We start from the raw sequence: 9388 nt of genomic DNA on the forward strand, positions 1-9388 counted from the left end.
AAAATATGACATGATGACATGTCATCAATGGGACACTTCCCAGAGACACAATATGATCCAGATTTTGATGAGTCTAACAACTACTCATATTGTGGCTCAGAAAGTCAAAATCAAAGAGATCTTAGTGATCCATACTGTGTTCATCAAGAGACATCATCTCCGGAGTGTGCTTTCAATAAATTCATGCAAAATTGTCTACCAATGCCACAATATAATCCATACTGTGATGAATTCAACAATTCTTCAAGTTGTGTTTGGGAGGATTAAAATCAGAGAGCACCCATTGTGTCATACTCCATCAATCAAGAGCCATCATCACTTGAGCAAACCTTTAATTCATTTATGCAAAATTGCCCAACATCACCTCCCAGTTTTCCACTTGAAAATCTTTCATCATTTAATTTAGCCTCAACACAAAGTTTCCTCCAAGACCCATACAACTCATTTCACCAACCACAAAATTTATTCCACAATTCACAAAATTTACTCCACACCCCTCAAAACAACTTCACCACAACACATCCATGTTCACAAAATTATTCTAAACCCTCATCTCTTGAGCTAGCAGAGGATCTCCTTCAAAAGTCCAGCGAATTTTTGTAAAGACATGAACAATCTTGAAAAAGGCAAGAAATCCTCCTCAAGAAGATGGATGGGCACTTAGAGCAAATAAGGAGAAACTCAGAATTATCAAACAGTGAGGATGAAGACCAATTTATAGGAGAGGAAGTGGAAAAATAAGAGCAAAAGGCCCCTGTGTCAAATGAAATTGCAATGAATGATGAAGTGGTGGAGCTATATGAGCCAAGGATTTCATATCCACAGAGGCTAATTGAAGTGACAATGGAACATGAAGATTCCCTCCCAAAGGACTTAATGGAAAATCATGAAGAAGAAATGGAGGAAGACACTCAAGGAGATTCACATTCAATTGAAGCAGAGAAGTGCATAGAGGAAGGGCTCATTGAACCACCAATTCAAAAGGCTTTTGATGAAGATTAAACTCCAACAATCACACAGCAACCATGTCTTGATATCTAAGGAGTGAAGGCAACTAGCAAAAGCATCGAGAAGAGGATTGTGACCAAGCCACAATTGATCATATCCATGAAGAAGAAAAGGTCAACTACAAGCAATCCAACCCTTGAACCACCAGCAAGCAAGCTCAATCAAGCCATTTACAAAAGAAGGCTTGCTGAGAGGAGACCAAGAAAGGGGACACCGACTGGTTCTTCTTCCCCCTTGAGGTTATTCCTCTTAACAAACTGGAAGAAGAGGAAGAAAGTGAAGAACAACATGTCAAGCTAATGACACTAAAAGAGCGCTTGTTGGGAGGTAACCAAACCATGAGGTAGTCTTCTTTTCCTAAGCTATTTCAATAAAAAGGTTAAGTAGACTTATCTGTATTGCAAGGATCTAAGTTTGGTGTTGCAAACCAAAATAATTTAAGGGTAAATGAAGGATGCTAAGTTTGGTGTTCCACCAAAAATCTCATTTAAAAACACATTTCAACCCTCTGCATAAATGGTTACTAGCTCCAAGCAATCAGGAAAATCACTAAACCATTGTCTGTCTTCTAGTTTTTAGTTTTATTAATTTTAGCAAAAGCACAGTGTTTCATGTAATTGATGCATCATAGACAATAGCAAGGGACTAAGTTTGGTGTTCCCTCACCAAAGTAAGTTCAAAAAACTACAATAATTCATGCATGCTAACCATTTGCCTAAGTGCTTGGAAAAATAAGCAACTTCCAATAATTATGCAGAAAAGACACTCAGCCTCTTAAAAGAATCATCACCAAGGGAAATGCAAAAGTAAAAGATGATGATGACAAAAGAAAAGCTGCAAGACACTCCTGAGAGGTTGTATTGTCAGAAAATTTATTCTGCTTTGAAACGTTCTGAATGAGAAGTTACTGTTTACCTTGATGTTAGTTCAAATAATGCAAATTTTGATGTCTGCACTAATGTAAATGCTTGTCTTCATCTTCATCTGCATTAAATCATGTCCTGTTTCCCTTTTGCATCAATAAGATAAAATGTTTAAAATAGAAAGTGATTGTCTAATGTAGTAGGAATTAGAATAAAGACTTGTGGTGGTAATTGCTTGATTGGATGATAAGCTCAATAATAAAAGCTACAAAATAGAATGTTCTTTTTAGTGTGAACTTAGTTGCTGTATAAAACCTTTTATTAATGAACATCCCTGGAAATTGAAGAAAAGTAAGAAGGAAAAAGAAAAGAAAAGCCAAGGATTGGCAATAAGAAAGAAAAAACAAACAATAAGGCTAGACACCAATAGCTTGGACCTTAGGACATATGCCTGTGGTGCTTCTTATACTAGGATATGCTTGGACAATTAGGTTCTGAGGAGCCTTTTAAAACTTGGTAACTTGGATTAACTAATCCAAGATTACTAATCGAAAGTCCATTATCAAGAGCAACCTAGTTACAAAGCATTTAGTGACCCAAAGAGGTGCTGGGCATCAATGTTCCTAAGAAGAATTGTGAGCCAAGTGTCTGTAGTGAAGAGGTGTTGACAAAAATTGAAGCCAAAAGGCTGCTACAACACTCGACATTGAGCTATCATTGAGAAATAAGTTTCTAAGCAAAAGAAAGAAGGAAAAAGCTAACAGGGATCAATGGAAAAGCAAGGAATTATAACAGCAACTCTAGTGAATCCTCAAAGAGACATTTCATATCTGTTAGCTAAGAATAAATTGAGTTGCATCTTGTCTACATAAAACCCCATAGTTCAAATTCTATTACCTGCCAAATAAGGACACATATAATTCTCTGTTTTATTTCATTTCTTCTCATGTTTAGTGCTTCTTGGGGACAAGAAAGATTTAAGTTTGGTGTCGTGATGACAAGTCATCTTATGCTAGTTTTACAAGCATTTTTTACTTGTTTCATTAGGTTTTATGAACTTTCTTGCACAATAAGTAAGTGATTGGAGTGGATTTTCATGATTATTTTGAATCAATCAAACATCATTTATTTTACACAAAATCATAGGTTTTATGCTAGAATTAATTGATTTCATGAATGATGCAAAAATCTTGTGAATTTGGTGAGACATTGATTGCTTGTTTGATTGCTTATAAGTGAAGAAATGAACAAAATGAAGAATCAGAGAAGCGGTGCGTTCAATGAAGCAGCGCCACGCGCAACGGACATGCTTTTGGGCTTAGCGTTCACTTAGGAAGTGAATGTGGCGTTCACTTTGTGAACGTTTTCGTGAAGTTCAGCCTGGGAGGTAAGCTTTTGGCCATGCGTACTAGAGCCAGAGCTCAAATACTCAACGTAGCGCTCACTTTTCCAATGTTTTCATTATTCTCAAACCTTGGGGAGAAAGCTTGTGCCACCACACACCAAAGGAGCAAAAGGGTAGCGCTCAAAAAGTGCTTGGCACTCAATAAGTCACCATTTTTGTGACTTTTAGAAATGGGAGGCAAGGAAGGCATGCACCAAACAACGCTCAATGAGTGAACGTGGAGTTCACTAATGCAATGCACCAAGGGGCCACGCACCAGGCAACGTTCAACAAGTGAACGTACCATTCACTAAGTGAACATTTTCGGGAAAATGGGCCAAGGAACCAGGGCGCGCAACAAAGAGAGTGCTCAACAAGTGAACTTAACATTCACTAAGTGAGCGCTAGTAGGAGGCAATTGGCACGTGAGGAAGCATGCAAGCAAAGTGAACGTGGAGTTCACAAAGTGAACTGAACGCTCCACTGGGAGCACAAAATGCACCCTGATCCAACAAAACCAAGCAAATCCGGATCCACTTCTTCAAGACCAAATCAAAAGCCCATTCCAATTGCTCAATGACTAAAAATAGAAAGTGTATAAATAGGAGAAATTTTGATTTGAGGGGGGACTTCATTTTTATTTTACTTTTACTTTTAGCTCTCTTTGAATTTTCTTTGGAATTTGGAGAATTGGGATTAGATCTGAGTTTGGCTTTCGGTATTCATTTTCTTTTCTTTTGCAACTTCTGTTTTCGAGTTTTGGGTTTTGAATTCAGATTGAAGAACACCACTGAATCTCTTCATCTGAGAATCATCTTTTACTTTTTCTGTTTATAGTTATACGTATTTGAAATTGGACCTAAATCTTCTTCCCTATTTTCATTTTACTTCTTTTGCAATTTCTCCTTTTCTATTTTTGTCAAGAGAGCAATTGAGATTTAAGCTTCTTGCTGTTTTGTTATTTGAAGGAAATTGTTTATTTCTCTTTAAGATTTTAGATCTGATCCAAGTTCTCATTCCGTTTTGACTCCTTTGCAAATCTTCCATTTCTGTTTTGCTACTGGGATCTAGATCTGAACCTCTACATCTCATAGTTCTCTGATTTACTCAATTTACATTTTCTAGTTCAAGTTGAATCCCAATACCCAATTCCCTTTACTTTATATGCAATTTAAGTTTCTTGTCAATTTAGATTCAGCAATTTATATTTCTTGCACTTTAAGTTTTAGTTATTTACATTAAGGCATCAGATGGAATTGAAGTGAATTAAAATCACCAATTTAAGGGCTTAAAAAGCATGTTTTTATACTTAAGCACATTTTAAGGGAGAATTACAAAACTATGCTATTTCATTGAATAAATGTGGGAAAAGGTGATAAAATCCCCCAAAATAAGCACAGGATAAACCATAAAATTGGGATTTATCAAACCTCCCCACACTTAAACTAAGCATGTCCTCATGCTAAAATCAAGAAAGAAACAAAGGGTATCAAAATTTATTCAATGTAAACTACCTAAATGCAACTACCTATATGCAATCTATCTGAATGAATGCAAGTACTTGGTCAAAATAAATCAATTCCCAAGAATACATATACAAGCACAAGGGCTAAGCATTAGCAATCAAAGCAAACCCACAATTGAATTGAATTATTGAAAAGATTTCACAAACTTAAGTTATACCTGGTGCTCCAGTGTATCTCCAGAAAGGTCACTCTACAACATTATAAATACACTGGAGCACCCAGGTATAACTCATACTCTGATTCTACTAAAAACCTGCTTAATACCCTTGCTAACTTAAGCATCGGAGTCCCTTGTAGGTACCACCACCCTCCGGTGACGAAGGATCAGCATCACCACCAAGTCCAACAAGTCAGACATGGCGGCTCCGGCCACCATCATCAAGTCGGACACAACAGTGCTGACTAGTACAGAAGATCTTGTTCGAGATCGACCTACAGTTTCAGGTAACCCTCGGAACATTGGCGCCGTTGCCGGGGACCTAGAAGTCATCCCATCATCATGGCAGACAACCTTGACAATGACCACGACTCTGATCTAGAAGATAGGACGCCACACAAAAATGCGGATACTACAAAAGATACTCCTCAACCTAACAAAGACAAGAATTCGTCAAATGCGGAAGCTATAGAGGCACTTCAAGACCGCCTAAAACAACTCGAAAAAGAGGTGGAGCATCAACAAGAAGCTGAGAGAGACCTACGAAGGGAAGTTAGGTGACGCCGCGAGTTAGAGGACAAGATCCTAAAACTCGAAGCAGATCTCAAAGCCAAAACTACTCGATCCGGTCACGAAGATAAATCCCGTAAGGACCAAGACCCATTCACCAAAGAGATCATGAGGACCAAAATCCCAAAGGACTTCAAACTTACTGACATGACCTTATACGATGGCACAGTAGATCCCAGCCATCATCTCAGTAATTTCAGAAGTAGAATGTACCTCACTGATGCCTCAGATGCAGTCTGCTGCAAAGGTTTCCCGACTACTTTAACAAATACAGCTATCAAATGGTTCGACAATCTGCCCCCTAGGTCCATCTCAAGCTTTGACGACTTAGCCAAGAAGTTTCTGGCCAGATTCTCCATCCAAAAAGATAAAATTAAGCACGCCCCAAATCTATTAGGAATCAAGCAAGGAGATCAGGAAAGTCTTCGCAGTTACATGGAAAGATTCAACAAAGCATGTCTGGACATACAAAGTCTACCAACAGAGGCCGCCATTATGGGTCTCATCAATGGCTTGTGAGAAGGACCTTTTAGCCACTCTATATCGAAAAACATCCCACATCTCTGAATGAAGTGCAAGAACGAGCAGAGAAGTACATCAACATGGAGGAAAACTGTAACGACCCAACTCCCAGTATGCCATGGTCATACAAGAAGCTAAGTGTTACTAACTTATCATTCCTAATTATTAACTATTATTTAATATATGAGCCTATTCTTTGTTAGAACGTTGCCAATTTTACGAGTAACTTCTCTTTTATTCACTACGGATGATAATGTAAAATAAACAAGCATACATTGAGAGCCATAAAAGCAAGCGTAGAGAAATATAGAAATATAACAGATAATATACATCATGTACATTATAACACAACATGTAGCATTTACACAAGATCAAGTCAGTTTACATCCTCGTCATCCTACGCAGCTAATATATACATGACACTCCCAGGGCCTGGCCCATACAAAAGCCGCTAAACTGGCACCCAGGCTAGCCTAACCACTATATAGCTCCTAGCTCTCGGGTGTACTAACACAAATGAGAGACTAACTATCAGATAATGTCAGACTAGAGTGTCATCAAAAGAATACCCCTTCTGCTATCAAACTATCTCTACACGTGGCCGTTCGAAGATTATGCCATGAGGCTCGTCCACCTTCTCATCCTGCTCTATCTCTATCTCAGGATCCTCCTCCTCCTCATCGTCCGCAGCTACAACTATATCCTCAGATCCACCAGAAATACTGCTGTCACTATGTACAAAACCATTCGCGAGCACAGGTCCGTTCGCGTATATAGGAGCTGTCCCACCGTCCGGTAGTGCCGGCTCATCAGGCTGTGGAAAGTCGGGGATCGGCTCAGGGGGAAAATCCCACTCTGGTGGTATCACAGGTACATAGTCACCAGCTAACTCAGGCTCATCAGGAATGATAGGCTCAGGTACCGCCTCATTCAAAGGTTGAGCTGGTATAGGGTGTCCGGGATTATTAGGAAAAGGATGTCCAGGTGCGTCAGGATGTAACCAGGATAAGGGAAAATCGTAAGGAGCATCGGGGTCAAAATGTGGGCTAGACAGAGGATGTTGAAAAGCTTGATTAGGTAACGCATATCGTCTAATACGAGGCTCTAAACCCATAATGAAGTAACTGTGATGCACCGAATCCTCGTAGACGTAAGGGTCCTCGAACTCATAGAAGATCACGCCCGTCTCCATCTGAGAGGGAGGAAGGGAGAGAAGCGGTAAGAACTGGAGAGTTCTTAGTAGGGTCGGGGTTGTTAGTTATGTTCATTTATTCATTTTTGATTAGCAGATGGATAATAGAATACAGTAAAGTAGTAAACAGTAGTTAAAAATAGATAGGAAAGACAGAAAACAGAACACAAACAGAAGAACACAAGGAAATAGAGCACAGACATAACACTCAAGCAGACAAACATAAAAAAATAGTTCACACACAAGAAGGAAAGCAACAAAGAATGATGCACAGACAAGAATGATGCATGTCTAGCCCTAGTACAGGCCATGAGCTCATGTGTCGGTTAGCACCTGCATTCCCGACATTTATCCGGTCACGAGTTCACGATTTCCCGGATACGATTTTCCGTTCAAATAAATGCGCATATAATTATTAGCAGCTCTATTGAGATAGCCTCTGCTTTCTACTCGCAGGAAATATACTCTTGGGAACGGAAAATTGCTGTAGGTATCCTAGTTTCCCTACAGAAACTCTTGGGTTACTTTAAGCAACAGATAATAAATATTATCTCTTGGGTTGCATTAAGCAACGAATAAGCAAACAATATCTCTTGGGTTGCCTCAAGCAACAATTAACCTTTCGATAAGCCTTCTGCTCTTAGTCTCTTTACCCTGCTTTGATTTCTCTATTTAACCTGTGTATTTAAAGCTTATGTAAATTTCGGTATGAATAGTTAGCCTGTCCCAAGTATAGGTTCATTAAGTCTATACTGAAACAATTTAACTTTTCATATAATACCTAACCCTAGTCACAACTCGAGTACTAACTAAGTTGCCCTAGTTCGTTCACTAGTCTCTGTCTGTTTTTCTGTCATTAAAACTTTACAGACTTTTTCTTCGATTTTTATCTTTTCTTCAACTTTTTATATTTTCTTTATATTTGCCTCACTAATATGTTTTTACCACTCCCTAAGTGTTTTATGAAGGTAGTTATGAGATTCTGCGGTTAAAGTTGTCTTTCTAAAACTTTTACAGAAAACTGCCATTTCCGCATTATTTTATTAGTTTTATAAAAATATTATTTTTAATTAAATATTATTATGTAATATTTTATTATTATTTATTATTTTATCATTAATTTTCGAAAATTAACATACTTTTTACTTTTAACCTTTAAAATTCACTTTTTACCACCCGGAACTTTTAATATTTCTACTTTTACCACCCTAACTTTCAGAAATTACTAAATAACCCCTTAAACACCAAAATTTTTACTTCCTTGCCCTTTTAAGAATCTAAAGCCTGTTATTCATTATTCTTCATCACACTCAAAGTGTTCTTCATGTTCTTCATAAATTCTTCAGATTCTTTCTCTATTTTTACCCGTTTTTCAGTCTTTTCAGCAACCGATTTTTACTATAATTCATAATAAATTAGTAGCCACTAAAACCCCACCTTTTCTACATGATTTCAACACAAATTGAACCTCAATTTAAGCTTAGGGTTTCGTTTTTCCAGCTGCCCCAAGAACATGAACTTTAAAGCTTGAATTTCATCAAATTTCATCAAAATTTCACCAAATTTTCACCAAGAATCAATCATATATGAAACCAATTTTTAGCATAGCCAAATCATACAACATTCACACAACTCAAACACAAATAATCAAGATTAATTTCGTGACACCCTACCTGGTTTTGCTGCTCCTAATTCAGTTAGACTTTCAGGTTGTCCTTAAGCACTTTTTCCTCCTAAATCACATCAAGAACAACTTTAAATCCCAAAACCCTCAACTAACCAAATCTCACTCAGCATGTTAGGAAGTGATTTCTAACCTTATACTTGCTGGAAAGTCACATTTCTTGGCCCTCAAGTCAAGTTAAGCATGATTCCTAAGGAAGAACATCAAGAAAACACATGTTTAAACATGTTTCCTTGAAACAGAATCAAAAGAGAGATGGTGCAGCCAACTCACCTTGATTCCTGCCTTGATAAGTCATATGATCATGTAGAGAAGGAAGAGAGGATCATTTTGGTTGGATTGGAATTTTGATTTGAGTTTTAGTTCAGCAGAAATCAAGCTTTGAAGATTTGGAACTAAGAACTTTTCTCTCTTTTTCTCTCTTCCTATTTTCGGCCACAAAGTTAAAATGAGCCAGCCTTGGAGGTTTTGGGGGTGTAGGG

This window comes from Arachis hypogaea, chromosome 19 (assembly GCF_003086295.3).
Source record: "Arachis hypogaea cultivar Tifrunner chromosome 19, arahy.Tifrunner.gnm2.J5K5, whole genome shotgun sequence".
NCBI lineage: Eukaryota > Viridiplantae > Streptophyta > Magnoliopsida > Fabales > Fabaceae > Arachis > Arachis hypogaea.